Source organism: Bos mutus, chromosome 19 (assembly GCF_027580195.1).
Source record: "Bos mutus isolate GX-2022 chromosome 19, NWIPB_WYAK_1.1, whole genome shotgun sequence".
Classification (NCBI taxonomy): domain Eukaryota; kingdom Metazoa; phylum Chordata; class Mammalia; order Artiodactyla; family Bovidae; genus Bos; species Bos mutus.
Genome location: NC_091635.1, coordinates 23,544,337 through 23,559,951, shown reverse-complemented (window position 1 = coordinate 23,559,951; position 15,615 = coordinate 23,544,337).

Sequence of the window (15,615 nt, the reverse complement as noted above, 5' to 3'; positions counted from 1 at the left end):
GGACTGTGAGGATCGGTGAAGCCAGAGGGTGGCCAGGAGGAAGTGGGCAGTGCCAAAGGAGCAATGGGAAAGAGTCAGAGCCAGCTTGGGGCTGGGGGGCAGGGAGACTTCACACTTATTCTTTCCTTAGTTCTCATTCAGTTTTGTAATAAAAAGAGATGCCTCTGTCAGTGAATTATAAAACCCTAGAGTTCAGGGTTCAGAGAGACCTCTGGGGTCATCGTTTCCAATTCCTTCTTTGTACTGGTGGGGCCAGTAATACCCATGATGAGGGACTGACCTTTCTGAGGCCACCTGGTGAGTCTAGTGACATGACCTGGATGGAACCAGGCTTTGTGTCCTTGTCTGTGCCACACCAGTGGAGGGTAGCGTGGAGAGCTGGCAGGTGAGGGGCACCAAGAGTAAAGGACTCTGGTCTTGACTAAGGGGGCTAGTGGTCCTTGGGGAGGTGAGGTCAATCCCAGCAGCAGTGGAAGACCACCTGTGCCCCTGGGGAAATGTTCTGGGTTAATAGTGGAGTGCACCTCCTGTGAACCGGGACCTTTGGGAGGGATGTCATGGAAATTGTAGTTTTGGTGGAACTCCAAAAAATAGAGAGGTGTTAAAAATCATTAGGAATTTATTTTCAATGGAAATCAAATATCCACAGTACTAGAAAGGATTTTACAAGGCAAATATACAACATGAAGGTGGGTACCTGGAGCTGACCTTGGTTACTCTGCTGTCAAGGGGGATCAGTCCGTGGTCTTCCTGTTGGCAGATAATCCTAAGGCCTGCAGGCCTGTCGGGGTGACGGAGCTGAGGACTTTCTCTCAGCTTCCATCAGCTGCAGCCCCCCAAAGACATACTGCAGGCCAAGGCAGGTGTCAGTTAGGAACTGCCCCTGGATGACATTGATCCCTCTTCTCATTTCAGAGTGTGGCAGACTGAGACCCAGGGAGAAGTATCATAATCTCCAGCACAACCGCTTTTGCATCATTCCATTTATTTCTGAGATGTGTTTGGGGCCTTGCACATGACCGAAGGAGTGCTTGGCATTCTGGGAGGGCGTTGGTCTGAACCAGGATGTCCCAGAGGGAGGTGCTGCTCCTGGATGGGTGTTGAGGGGACCAGGCCTGGCTGGGCATAGATCAAGGGGGTCATCTGCCCTGTTGTCCTCTGGTCAGGGGAGGGGCCAGTTGGGGCCTGAGTCTGGGAATCCCCCTCCCCACCCCATCCTGATTGCTTTGGAAGGGCGGCCCACCATCAGCGAAAGGGCGGGGTTGCCAGCAGCTCCTGGGGGCTGCAGGATGGGACCCATTTAGCCTCTGCAGTCATCTGACCCTCATGACTCAGGCCTAGCCCTGCCCGTGGAGGGCAATGGGCCAGTCTGAGCTCATCACCATTGCTCAGAACAGAAGTGGTAAACAAGTTTGCCCTCTGCCTCCTGCCCCTGAGAGGAAGCAGGGAAGAGGGTGAGGTAGGGGCCTCCAAGCACTCCACCCGGCCCAAGCCATCTACGTAACACAGGTGCGTGTCACGGGTGTCCATGGGGCCTGTAGGGTGTGTGCTGGGCTCTTACATGTGGGCAACATGTACAGAAGCGTGTTTACCTTCACACGCGTCCTTGGGGGAGCTGTGGCCAACCTTTTCCAGGGATCATTTCACTTCATCGCTGGTGTCTGGGGGCCAACAGCTAAAGGCCCATGGGGGTGGCCTTAGAACTGGGGGTCCCTGTGGAATAACACCTGGTTTGACCTGCTGGATCTCAGCCTCCTGACCATCAGGCCTCATGGCTCAAACTCATGCTGGGGCTGGAGCTGCGTGGCCTCTGGGAACCTCTCGGAGGCTGCACATCTTCCTGGGCTGTTGATCTGGGCTGCCTGGGCCTGTGACAACATCCAGCAGGCCCAGTCCTGGGCATCTCCCCTTTTGCTGTGGGCCCTGGCTTGCCTCCCTCTTTCCATCTCGCTCCCTCCTCCCCTCTCTCCTGGGTGCCCGTCTCTGTCCCCTCCTTTCCTTTTACACCCACTTTCCAGCTTTCCTGTCCTTCCTCTCTTCTCTCAGCCCAGTAACTAGCATTGTTATCTGTAGCCACCAGATGGCACCAGCGTACCATGTGTCCCATCCTAGATGAGGGTACACCCGTTCCATGCCCCTGGCCCAGGGTGAGTAACCACCCTTAACCCTTCACAACATCCACACCCTGCCCAACACCTTCCTGAGACTTTAAACATGGAGGAAAACAGATGCAGCCAAATATGGGCAGGGCCAGGGTAGGGGCCCCGAGCTCCTTGGAGAGGCTCTAATGCCCCTTAGGGTAACACCTATCTCACAAAGGGTATTTGTACACATCACAGGGTTTCCACCTCAAACCCGTGAGCTCCTGGGTAGTGTGCACTGTACACACAAAGAGAATGAAACCCAAAGGAATGAAGTCACTCACCCAGGGTGAGACGGCAAATGCAAGGCAGCGTGAACCTCAGCTTTGCAGGTTCCCAAACCTTGGGGTTCCTGGGCTGGCAGCAGTTGGGCAGGGGTCACCAGAGCAGCTAGGGCCCTTGAGCACTCTCTTCCATGCTAAGGCCCCTCCACTGTCTCTTTGGTGTCTCTTTCAAACCTGACATAGAACTTCACTAGGAAAGTGCCCGCTATTATTTTAGTCTCTGGGTCGTCTCAGGATTTAGGCATCTTTACACTAACCAGTTTCTTCTTTTCCCTTTGGCCTCTCTATGTAGGTTCACGCTCTGTTTCTTCTAGCAAGGCTGAAATGCAGAAGAGGCAGCCCCTCTCTGCCTTCTGGGAGCCCCCAGGCTGGTGGGAATCACAACCTTGCCCCAGGAGCCAATCGAAAGGGGGACGCAGAGGTGCAGCTTTCTGGAAACCTCTCCTGGTATAGAGCCAGGGCCAGGTGAGGGTATTCAAGGCAGGCCTCCTGGAGGAGGCAGGGGTCAGGGCTAGGGAAAGGTAGGCTCAGTGAAGGCAGCACCCTGTGGCAGCTGCTGAGTGAGCCTCATGAATGAGGAGCAGCGGGGGTGGGCTCACAGCCCTGGAATCAGGGGAGGGGATGACACTGTCCCTAACTTGGGCTCAACTTCCCTCCTGGCCCATCCCCCCACCCCACCCCTCACCCTCCTGTCCCACTGGGAGGCCTGTTGTGGGCTGGGGACAGGAGGCCCAGGGTGGGGTCCCTTCCCCAGGGCCGGAGCAGGATCCTGGGCCGGCTGTGGCAGTGCCCAGGAGCCAGAGAGGAGCCGCCGCCCCCCACCCCGTTGGGCCCCTCTGTAATTAGGGCTATTTTTAGGCCCTTCTTCCTTCCTATTTCAGGCCTCTGGACTGGGCCAGAGAGTGGGCTGTCCTGGGGCCGCGGGCTGGAGCCGCTAAACTGGGCCGTGGCGTGGGAGCTGGAGCCACAGCACAGACCACAGCCCGGGGCGGAGTTCTGGCAGGGGGAGGGAAGTGGGGACGTGGCCAGACCTGAGGCAGGGCCCAGTGGGGGCGTGTCCTTGGTTCATCTGACCCCTCCCGGGGCCCCTCACTGATTTGCCCCCGCTCCCACCTGCCAGGGTCCATCCTTCTGCCCCTCCTGGCAGCCTTGCTGACTCGAGGCCGTTAGCCCTGGGCCTGTCCCACAGGGGTGCCCAGAGTGTGTATAATAGTTTACTGGGCACTTACTGTGTACCAGGCACTGATCCAGCACTTTACCTGTATGAATTCATTTACTGTGTACAACAACACTACGCGGTCAGTGATGAATTATCCTAATTTTACAAATAGAAAACCTGAGGCTCGAAAGGAGCCCATTTTTTGTGTGCGGGGCTCAGGGAGCATCCTGTGGAAGGATGGGGGTTGGGGAAGTGTGCTTCGTCCACTTCCTCGGATCCCAATGCTCCGTCAGGCGCGACTCCCAGGAAGTGGCTGCTGATCTACGGTCCCTGCTCTGATGGCCCATGGCCTGTCCTGCAGGCGGAAGGGTGGGTCTTGCCCAGCTGGTTCCAGTTAGGCACAAGAAAGCTGGCGAGGGGTATATTTAGCCCTGGTTTCTGGAGGAGCCAGAGGTCTTTCATCCTTGGAGGCGCTGGCCACAGCAGGACTCAGCTTGCCAACGCTGGGCTCCTGGGCTGCAGGGCAGACAGGCTTTGGGCAGGGAGCGGGGTCAGGGAGGAGAAGGGGCACATGTGATCCTGTGCATCTCTGTGGCTGGCGGGGGCAGTGTGAGTGCCAGTCAGGGCCTCTCAGTTCTGAATGCCATGCTCAGGATGTGTCTAGGTTTGCAGGCTCTGGAGAACTGGGCTACAGTCTATGGAGTCGCAAAGAGTTGGACACGACTTAGCAAGAAAACAACAGGCATTGGAGGGCTGGCCTGGAGGTAGACCTGCTGCCTGCCCCTGTGAGCCCGGGTCCAGCTAAGGCCTAGCGTGTCTGTGGCATGGGGTTAGCCGGGCCTGGGAGTCTGGGGGCCTGTATTTAAAAGTAAGCAGGAGAGGTGCTCAGGGGACAGAATTGCAGGGACAGGAAGAGGGTGGCCTTTCCATTCTCTCTAAGGAGACTGACATGTTTGGGCATTGATGTTTTGGAGAAGGTGGAGGGTTGTGGGGGCAGGTATATCTGTGTAAGAGAGAAACAGGCACACGGAGAGGCAATTACGTGGTGCCAAGTGGTGCTAGGTGGTGAGGGTTTGGGGTGTGCGGAAGGTGTGCGTGTGTTTGACTCAGTGCCACAGGCTTTAGGCGGTGGGCACCCTCCGTGTGATGGGGCTGGTGGGCTGGGACCTGTGTGGTGTGGGTGACTGTGTTGCTGGGATCTGGTGGCGCCTGGGAGTGAGATGACACACCAGTGGCTGTGGCACTGCTCCGCTGTAAGTGACTAGAACAACATGTGACCCCATCGTGATGTTTCTGGGGGGCAGCCTGTGAGTATGGTGGTAGATGAGGGCTGTTTTAAACTGTCCAACTTTGATCCTGTGGGGTTGTGTAATTATCCCCCTGGATGTTGGTCTCTGTGCGTGTGAGCCTGGGAGTAAACACATGTGTGGATGCAGAGTTTGGGACTCAGGCTGTGTGTGTGTGTGTGTATGTGTGTAGGCTGTCATTCTGGGTGTGACTGGGTATGTGGATGTAGCAGGGCTGCCAGCTTCCCACTGCACATGAGTCCCACTCCCACTGCAGGTCATGGCCCACTGCCCTTCTGGGGACCCCTACCCCAAAGCCACAGGCCCTCTGGGCTGGAGGGAGGGAACCCTACAAGTCATAAGCGCCTGTCTCTCTCCTAATCCTCTCACCCCCACTCCCTCCGACCATCCCCACAGACGGCAGGCTTCTACCTGCCCTGGGGCGGGAGGCAGGGGAGAGAAAGAGGAGCCTGCCCGCCTGCCCGCCGCCCCTCTGTCGTCTCTGCACTCAGACAAAGAGCTCACCCTGGTCTCTGTGGGCGTCTGGGAGACGCTGGGGGGATTAGCTGCCCGCGCCGCCCTCTCCCAACCTCATGCCAGCCCACCCGGCTGGCACCGACACCTCCGAGCCCAGGGGCGGTGCCCTCACCATGGAAGCCTCTCCCGCCTGGAGGGTGTGTGTGTGTGTGTGTGTGTGTGTGTGTGTGTGTGTGTCCCCTGCCCCACACCTGGATGGGAGCAGAGGTGCAGCCTGATGAGAAGTGGGGTGCACAGCTTCCACTGCTGGTGGCGCCACCTTCTCCCCTAGGTTCCCACTTCTCTGTCACTCAGCATGTGCTTGGCAGGCCTACATCTGGGGCGGCACCCCTATGTCTTTGAACCTCTCATTCCTGGCTCTTGCACCCCTCCCCCACAGTTGACTGCAGCTCCGACCTCCCATTCCTTCCCTCTGCATTCCTGGGGGAGGGTGTGATCTGGCCAGTAAGTGCTGAGAGCAAGGGAGAGAAGGCTGTGGGCGCCAGTGGGCGCCCCTCTGGGGAGGTCTCGGCCCACCCTAGAGAGGTGAAAGCGAAAGTCACTCAGTTGTGTCCGACTCTGCGACACCATGGACTATATAGTGGAATATATAGTCCATGGAATTCTTCAGGCCAGAATACTGGTGTGGGTAGTCTTTCCCTCTTCCAGGGGATCTTCCCAACCCAGGGATCAAACCCAAGTCTCCCGCACTGCAGATGGATTCTTTACCAGCTGAGCCACCAGGGAAGCCCGAGAATACTGGGGTGGGTAGCCTATCCCTTCTCCAGGGATCTTCCTGACCCAGGAATCGAACCAAGGTCTCCCGTACTGCAGGCAGATTCTTTACCAGCTGAGCTACCAGGGAAGCCCTAGTGAGGGCAGACTGTTCAGAGGAGCTCAGTGCAGGAGACGTGGGAATGACATCGGGTCTCCTCTTTCTGGGGAGCCACCTATGGCTTCTCCATGGGGAGGGTGACTGTAGACTGGTCTGGTCGCACCACCTAAGGTTGAGGCTTTAAGTCTAGCACTTCCTTGGTACTGTGCAAAATCAGAAATGATTTTCAAAGTTCTTTCACATTTACTCTCAAGGATTTTCTCAACAGGTAGGGCAGGTATTGGGGTTTCCCTGGTGGCTCAGTGGTAGAGAATTGGCCTGCCAATGCAGGAGACGTGGTTTCGATCCCTAAATTGGGAAGGTCCCCTGGAGAAGGGCATGGCAACCCACTCCAGTATTCTTGCCTGGGAAACCTCATGGACAGAGGAGCCTGACTTCAGGCTACAGTCGGGTTGTAAAGAGTCAGACTCAACTTAGTGACTCGACCATAACAACAAAGGATGGGTATGGCTGTGTTTCCCAGTTCAGAGGCGTTTGGATTGAGGCTCTGAGAAGTTAAAGGATTTACTCAAAGTTACACAACTGGTGAGCAACAGATACAGCCAAGATCTTGGTCTGTAAGTGTCAGGGGAGACCCTTTGGATCCCTCCTAATCCCCGTGGCTGGGCCTCTGCCTCGTCAGTCCCTGCCACCCCTGAAGACTCTGCTGCTTCGGGAGACTCTGGAATGGGGGCAGGCCAGTGGGAGGTGGGTGAGCGGACCCTGCTCCGCCCTGAGTCACACCCCATCCTGAAACAATCGGGGGCCTGTGGCTTGGACAGTCCTTGCATCCATCCTGGGATTTGCAGGTATTTACGGATGCTCTCTTCCTCCTTTTGACAAATGCGTTGGGATCTACTTTGTCCCATATCCTTCTTTTCTATCAAAATATTATTCCGAGGTTTAGTCCCCTCCTATCTCCTTTCATTCAGTCTTTAGTGGAGACAATGAGGCACCAGCCCCATTCTGTCCATGGAAGGGAAGCTGCCAAGCATACCAAGAAGCTGGGATTTCCCAATAACTGCAAATGGTCATGGAGGTTAGGGATCTGGCTCCATGCCTTCAATATAAGAGATGATCAGTGTGTGAAGATGGACGAATAGTGGTGAGTGGGTGGATAAATATATAGAAAAGGGTGAATGCACAGGTGAGTTGGGTGGGGGATGCATGTGTCAATTGGCAGGTAAATGGATGGATGGATAAGTGAGCAAGTGGAATGTGTGATGGGTGAGTGGGTGGTGTTAAGACGGATGGGTGGGCAGGTATTTAGATAAAGTGAATGATTGAATGGATGGATTATTAGGTGGGTGGAGGATAGTTGGATGGATAGATAGATGGAAAAGTAGGTGAATGGTGGATGCATGGAAGGATGGATAAATGGATAGAAGAGTGGATAGATGGATGGATAAATAGATAGATGGATGGATGAAAAGGTAGATATGGGAAGGTGGGTAGATACGTGTGTGAGTGGATTTGTGGTGAGATTTGAGAGCCTGAAGGAGCTTTTGAAAGACAGGCTATACATAGAAAATGAATTTTTCACAAGTATTTTGGTTTTGGTCAGCTCTCAATCATCTGAACTGATGGAGAGAAACAATGTTTAGAAAAATCTAGAATATGCTGGTTGGTTGCAACCTGATTTGTATCACACTCAGGGGTAGGTTTTGTCTCTGAAGTCTGAAGGTCTGAACGCTGGTGATGTGTCAGTCTTACGCGCAGGTATGGCTCATCTTGGGAGTCTAGACCTCAGGTTCCTCTCAGCCTGCCGTCATCTTTCTCCCTCCCATGCTGGGCAGGACAGCACCTCCTCCCAGATGGTTACAGACTGCAGACAGGGTAGTGTGATTCTCCTGCACTCTCTGGTGGGCTCCTTCCTTCTCTAGGGACAGTGGTTGTACTTCCTGAGGATCTAGGGCTGTCCCTCCAGGTTTCCCTGAGGTTTAGTCAGCACTGGAGGAGCCCATGACCACAGAGATTAGCCTGGCATCTGCTAGGTGGTGTGATGCTTGATAGCGCAGTTCTGCTCTAACAATGGAAGGTGGACACTGACCTGCATTCCCAAACGAGAGGAGGCAGATGGAAGCTGTAACAAGACATGTGGAAGTCAGATGCCAGGAGGGGGTGTGCTTGGTGCGGGGATAGGCGACGTGGATTGTGCAATCATTTCTTTGCCCCTTCCCAGGTGTCAGGCCTCTTCTTGGCTTCAAGAGGATTCTCATTTGCCTTTCTCTTGGGGAAAATCTTCTCTCTGGGACCCTGGATGGCCTGACTTCCATAATTATAGGAGCCTCATGCATCGAGTACCTGTTGGAGGCCGGGCACTTTACATACAGCATCATGTTCAATTCGCACAATATGCTTTCAAGTGAGTATTTCTCACATTTTATAGATGAGGAAACTGAGGTCCAGAGAGATTAAAGAATGTGCCTGGTGTTTCCCATTTAGGAGGCTGTAAAATCAGGATTCCTATTCACGTTGGCCTGGCTTCTCTGCTGGTGCCACTTCTTATACTGAGCCCACCACCCCTTCTCTGCATCCTGCTCCAGTTGGTTAGAACAGGTTTAAGGAACAGCAGCTGGGAAGACACACCAGAGGGTAGGTGATGCCCCAGAGAATGAGAAGGCTTGAGACCAAGGAGATAGTCTCTAGCAAGGACCTTCATGTCGTGTGTCTAGGCCATTGTACAGAGACCTGCTAGCCTCTATCTAAAATATGAGGCAGCATGAAGGATTTGGGTGAGAACACCAGAAGGCTTTTCTGGCCTAGAGAACTATAGAACTCTGGAAAGAGCAGAAGAGGAAGGGCAGAAACATACATTCTTTGGGGAAGGTGACGTATAGTGGTTCCAGCATAGCTGATTTGCTGACCTGAGACAAGGGGGTGGCTCAGAGGTCATTTCAGGACATCCTCTTGCAGCCAAAGAGGCCAGAATGACCTGGGTGGGAGTTTTCCTAAGAGCTTTCCCAACTGAAGGTGAGACCAATCATGGGGACTGGTGCTGAGATGCCGAAGCTGGAATGGTTTGGAACTCATCTCAGGATCCCAAAAGTGGGGGGCCCAAAAGATGCCAGTACATACTTTTTGGGAGATAGGGAGGGGACAGCTGCAGGAGCCACAAGGGAAGCTCGTCCGTCCCGAGTCCAGGCAGTCCCTGAAGCCAGAAGCTTGCCCTGACCCTGGGGATGCTGAGAAGGCAGCAGGGATTTGCAGGAGCCTGAGCCCCAGGCTGGTGACCAGGTGGCCGGACCTCTGGCCTGTCCTGAGCAGATGGGTGGCGGGGAGCTGGAGGCTGGGCAGGACGGGGGTGGAGACTGGGAGGTCCAGGTGGGCCCGAGCAGAGGGTGGCCCCTCCTGTGTCTCCCCCTCGCCCTGCTGGCCTCCCTCCTTTCCCTTTGATGCTTCTCACCACAGACTTCAAACAGGCTGCCCTCTGCTCCTGCCCGCCCGCCCATAATTAGAGCCTGGCTCAGGCTGCCTCTCGCCCTCACTCCCTTCCCTGCTCTCAGTCTGGCTCCAGCTTTCTGACTCGTCTTTATCTCTCTTCTCTCTCTCTCTTTCTCCATCTCTCTCTCTCCCTCTTTTCCTGGTCCTCTGGCTCTCTGTGTCTCTGATCCTCTGTCCCAGGCAGGGACCAGCCTGGTCCCCATGCTGAAGTTCCCACAGATGCACACTGTCTCTCTTGTGTGTGTGTGTGTGTTTGTGTGTATATGTGTGCACGTGTGATTTGACTTGGGTCTCTAATGTGAGAGGATCTATGTATACATGTTTATATATAAATGTGAGTGAGAGCAGGAGGGAGCAGACAGGTGTGACTCTGTGTGCACATGTGTGTGCATGCATGTGCTGCTGTGTGAGCGGCGTCCTCCCCTTCTCTGTCTCCTTCTGTGTATTCTCACTCTGACTGGAGACTTGACTTCTCTGTCTTTATTGTCATATCTTCTCTCCATCTCTATAAGCTGTTTTCATCTTTCTCTTTTCCCCTTCTTTCTAATGTGATCTGCATCCCCTCCCCACACTGAAGGCTGCCCTCCTTCGCGCCTTTCCCACCCAGAACCTGGGTCTCAGGCCCTACCCACTCCCTGGTGGAAACTGCCGCCAGGGGCAATGAGCTAGGCCAGCTCCAGGCTGCCCACCTCCTTCCTGGTTGTGCCCTCGGCTCCCAGCACAGTCCCCGGGCCTCCTGCCCCTCTCTGGACTTATTTTGGGCCCTCCCAGGGTCTGTTTTTCCTGGGCCAGGCTGACCTCCCACCCCTTGGGCCCCCTTTGCAGCCCTGTGGCAGGCAGCACCATGTCATTCCCTTTCCTGGGGGGAAGGAGGTCTTGCCAGGAGCCTCTCCATGACCTAATATGGGAAGTAGGGGATTGAAATCCCTACAAGTCCCCGCCCCTCCAAGGCACTGGGCTCAGGCTGCACCTTGACCCATGACGGAGCCCACATATCTCAGTAGCATCTGCCCTCTGGTGTAAGGGCTTCATCCCCATCAGAGAAGAGGCTGACGCTCTCCTCCCTGTTACCCCCCGGGGCACCTGGCGGCACAGACCCAGGCCCTTTTGGAGAGACTGACCTTGAGCATTGAGTGGTCTGGGTGTGGATAGACCCCCAGGGCTGAGAAAGCCCTCCCTTCATGCTGCAGCTCTGGACTAGCCTTGGGGCCTCCCTGGGCCTGTTTTGCAAGGATGCCATGAGGAGGGTGATACTAAGAAAGAGATGACTAACCGGAGGTTAAACTTGATGTTTTCCAGCTGACAGTGCCCTTTCCTGGTCACGTGGGAGCCTTGTGACTCCTGACAGGAGCGTGGAATGAGGTGACCCCATCTTTTTACAGGTGAGGACACTGAGGCACAAGGATGTTCTGTGCCCCCTTCAGAGGGGGAGGCAAGTCTGCTGGGCTTAGGGCTCAGGGCCTGTGGGAGTCTAGGCTCCAGAGAGGTGGGGGAAGCAGGATGCATGTCCCGGCTGGGGCCTCACCTCCCTCTGGCCTCGGTAGTTCTGACCAGTTTTAGGTTCTAGGCAAAGATGGGCACCCGTGGGTGGATGCGAGCTCGTGAGTCAAGGGCTTCAGCAGGGATTTCGATTTGGGGCATTTTTGGGCAGGACCCAGGAGATACCATGCCTGGGGGATGCTTAGGGGATCAGGAACTCCAGAGGCTGGGGGGCACCCCCTCTGAATTGGCAGCCCGAGCATGTGTGATTGTGTGTGTGTGTGTGTGTGTGTGTGTGTGCATAGCCGTGAGGGAGTGATGCTGGGTGTGTGTATGAGTGTGTACACAAGCATGAGTGACTGTGGGTGTGTGTGCACACGTGGTGTGCCTGAGAGCGAGGGTTTGTGGCTCTATAGACAAGTGTGTGAGAGGCTGTGGCTTGTGAGTGCCTGTAATCCTGTGAGGTCATTTTTGAATGTGAATGAGGGAGAGGGTTGTGTCTGTGAGTCCTGAACATCCATGTGTGGATGTGAGAATTGACTTGGGTCTCTGATGTGAAAGGATCTATGTAGTTTCTATGTACACACATTTACACATAAACGTGAGCGAGAGCAGGAGGGAGCAGACAGGTATGAGTCCAGGTGCAAGTGTGTGTGGATGCGTATGCTGCTGTGTGAGAGGCGTGATGCCCCGGCTTTCTCCATCTTTAAGGTCCGCACCACCTCCTCCCTCTCTGCTCTGTCGTCCCTCCCTGTCCCCTTCTTTCTCCCTTTCCTACTTAGCCACCCTTTGGGGATCAAGTGCCAGGACCACTCCCCAATTCCAAAGGCGCCTGGGGACACTCTTTTGTCCCTTTGCTGACAGGAAGGAGGTCCTCGGGGCCCAGGTGGGGGTGGTTGGTTCACGATGGAGGGCATGGCAGCCCCTGTCTCTAGGCCTGGTTTGAGGTGGAGTGGAGAAGTGCCTCCTGGCCTCTTCTCCCGCGCACCATCCCACGGCCCAGGGCGGGAGGGGGATGAGATGATTGTCCAGCGTCAGCATCCGGGTCCCGGTGGTCGGTGGTCATGGAGGCAGCTCCCAGGCCCGGACACTGGCTCCAGCTCTGCCTGAGTCTCACCAGCCTGTACATCTCCGAGCCTCCGCTCCTCACCTGTGAATCTTCTCCTGAGTTAACACCTGGCTGCCTGGGTCTCACCCTCTCCCTACCTGACAACTGTGGCCTAGTTCCCCAGCTCTGCCAACTTGGCAGAACCCCCAGTCTGAGGTTCTTGGCTGAGGAGAAGTCTGGAGGTGTGAGGGAGTTTTTTCTGCCCTAGAAATGGGAGATTTGGGCTGAGATGGGCATGTTCTCCCCAGACAGACTTGTTCTAGCACACCTCTGCAGCAGGAAGGGACCCTGGGGGTGGCCATCTGAGGGAGACACTGCCGCACTGGCTCTGGGGAGCCCCAGTCTGAGGGGGAGCCCCTCAGTTTCATGGGAGCAACAAGACACACTGGATACCTGGAGAGCTGGGCCCACGCAGTGAAATAAGGACATGATTCCCAGCCACACAGAACTGTAAGATCCACAGTACTTACGGAGGGCTGGGCTGAAGGCAGCCGCTCAATTCTTTGAATAGATGAAAGGAGAAAAAGGAAGGAAGGGTGGGTAGAGGGAGGGTGTCAGAGTGAGAGGGACGGAGGGACAGATGGAATTGAGCTGTGAGGCCCTGGGCAGCTTCCTGAAGGCTACAGGGATGCAGGGACAGCTGCGTCTTCCCCCTGAAACTCCGGATGTTTAAAGCCTCTGGCATTTACTGTGAGCATCAAGGCCTCTCCAGGACCCTGGAGCCAGGACCTCGCTAGAGTCCCTGCTTAGTTCTTTTCCTGCTTCAATCTCCCACTAATATTTTGAAGAGACTCCCTCCTGGAAGCCCAGAATCAAAGGTTCCCTTCCTGCCCTTGCTAGGAGAGGAAGGGGGTCCATAGCAGGGGGTGGTGGGGTCAGCCTGGGTTCCCTACCTTCTTAAGGGCTGCTCACTCCCCCTGGCTCCACTCCCTCCCTCGCTCCTAAACCCAGGAAATCTGGGGGCAGGCATCTCTGCCCTGCCCCTCCCACCGCCTGCCAGGGGGTGACTGCCAGTGGAAAGGGCCTCCAGCTCATCCCTGCAGGGGTCTCCACTTGCAGAGCCCAGGAGGACAGGAGCCCCTGGGGTGTCTGGAACCCACTCATTCCCAGGTAGCCTGCTTGGTCACAGCCTCAAAAGCAGGCTCAAGGAACCCCAGAGATGAGTAGGAGGGTAGAAAGCATGACCCAGGCCACCCACTCCCTGCCAGAACCATTCCACCCGCCACGGGGATCTGCTCTTTGCCCGGGGCCTGGTCTCTAGATTCAGGTGGTGGGAGTTAGTCCTGAGACCTGAGGCTGGCCCTGCCACATCAGCTGAGCATCTCAGAGAGAAGGGGGTATGTGCCCTCATCTGACAGGTTCCAGTTTCAAGGAAGAGGAGGCATGTGAGACCAAGAATAGGCAGATCTAGAACTAAATTGTGATGGCAGATCAGCCCGTTCTGTTCTTCATAGAAGATCAAAGTTCTGGAGGGCTGAGACTGGGCCACTCCTTTGCCAATGTTGAAAGCTCTTCTGACCCAAACCAGCTCGTATAGCAGTAGCTCCAATAGCTATATTTGCAATTGACTGATGCAACCCATCTCAGACAGGTGATCATTTTATAGTTTGTGATCATTTTATAGTTTGCACATTCACACACCTGATCTCATTTTGAGCCCCTGGCAATCCTGAGATGCAGGCAGGAGTTATGTTATGTCTCCCATTTTACAGGTGAGGAAACGAGGAGGAGAGCCCTGCTCATTCAGAAAATATTCTTTCATTCAGAAAGGTTTTGGGATCTCAGGCCCCCTCTTTCCCACACTCTCATTACTTACCACGTTTGGGAAATAATTTGGTTCAGTCCTTGGAGCCGGGGAAGCCTTGGATCCCTTGTGGGTGGGCTGTGTGTCTGGTTTAGACCAGGGTGATGAGGCCGAGGGACAGTGGATGGGCTCAGCCCGGCTGAGTGCAGACCCTTCCCATCCCAGCACAGCTCTTAGCCCCTCAGCTGGGGCCACAGCAGACTCGGAACTCAGGACTCCTTCTGGGGTAGTTGTGTGTGGTAGCTGCCCACTCTCCTCCAGGAACAGGGCCTCGTGGCTCCAGCCAGCATCCGGTGGGCTGCCTCCTGACTCTGGTCTTGCAGGGCTGGTGGGAGGCATAGGGTCCAGGTTTGGCCCCAGACTGGGTGGGCTGTTCCTCCTTGGGTGGGTGGGAAATGGGATCTGGTGCCTTCTTATCCTGGGGGAAGAATGCCAGAGTGGGTCCCTGCCCCCCGCTGGTGACTGGCCAGGCCACTGCAGAGCACAGCTTTCTCTGGGTGATGTCCCTCTCTTTACCCTGGGCCCTGGCAAGAGACCCCTCCTCTTCATGCCCACCCAAGAGTCCAGCCACCTCAGCTCACTCCCTCAGAGCTCTCTGTCTTCCTCCTTCCTTCCTACTCTGGACTGAGCTCCTACCAGTGCCAGGCACCTGGTGGGTACTTCATCCAGGTGGTCTCATTAACTCTGCCCGAGAAGAGGTATCAGTAGCTCTCATGTTAGGGTTGAGGAGCTGAGGCCATAGAAGGTAGAGTGACTTGCCCAAGAGCACACAGTTAGGGTGCTGGCAGAGGTGGGATTCAGTTCTTTAAGCTCCACAGAGAGTGGAGGTGGAAGAAATGCTACAGAGGGAGCTTGGAGCTTGAGAAGGGCTTGGACTACTTCGGTGGGGATCCCCAGCTTGATTTTGTGGGTGCAGGGCTTTTAAATAGGGAAGTTTCACAGAAGAGCAGAGACCCAGACTTCCTGGGTCCAAATCCTGCTCTGAAACCTAGATGTGTGTCTTTTCGCAAGTTACGTAACCTCTCTGTTCCTAGTTTTTCTCACCAGCACAAAGGAACCAGTCATAGTGCCTATCTCAGAGGCTGGCTGGGAGGGTTGAGAGTCCATGAACCTAAGGTGTTTTGAGCAGAGAGCAGTGCAGGCTGCACGTTATGCACCATGGGTTTGCATCAGCATAGGTGGCTCCTAGCTGGACCCCTTCCTTCTCCCTTTCTCACCACCTCGCCCTCCTCCCACCCATCATCCTGTTTGAGGACTGAGAGATGCTGCCCTGAGCAAGGAACTGAGCCCCTGCCCTGCCATGGACACAGGCCACCATGTGCCCTGCCCATCTTTACTATGGCTGCTAGGCGCCTGGTGGGCAGAAGGTATGTAAACAAGACTCAGGTGGGGGAAGGGGAGCAGCATGGAAGAGTCTGAAAGAGCCTCCCCAGTGACTGCGGGTGGCTGCCAGGGTACAGAAGGGGCTGCTCCTTGTTCCGGCTGCGAGTTGAGAGAGGGGCTTCAGGTGCTGGCTGAGG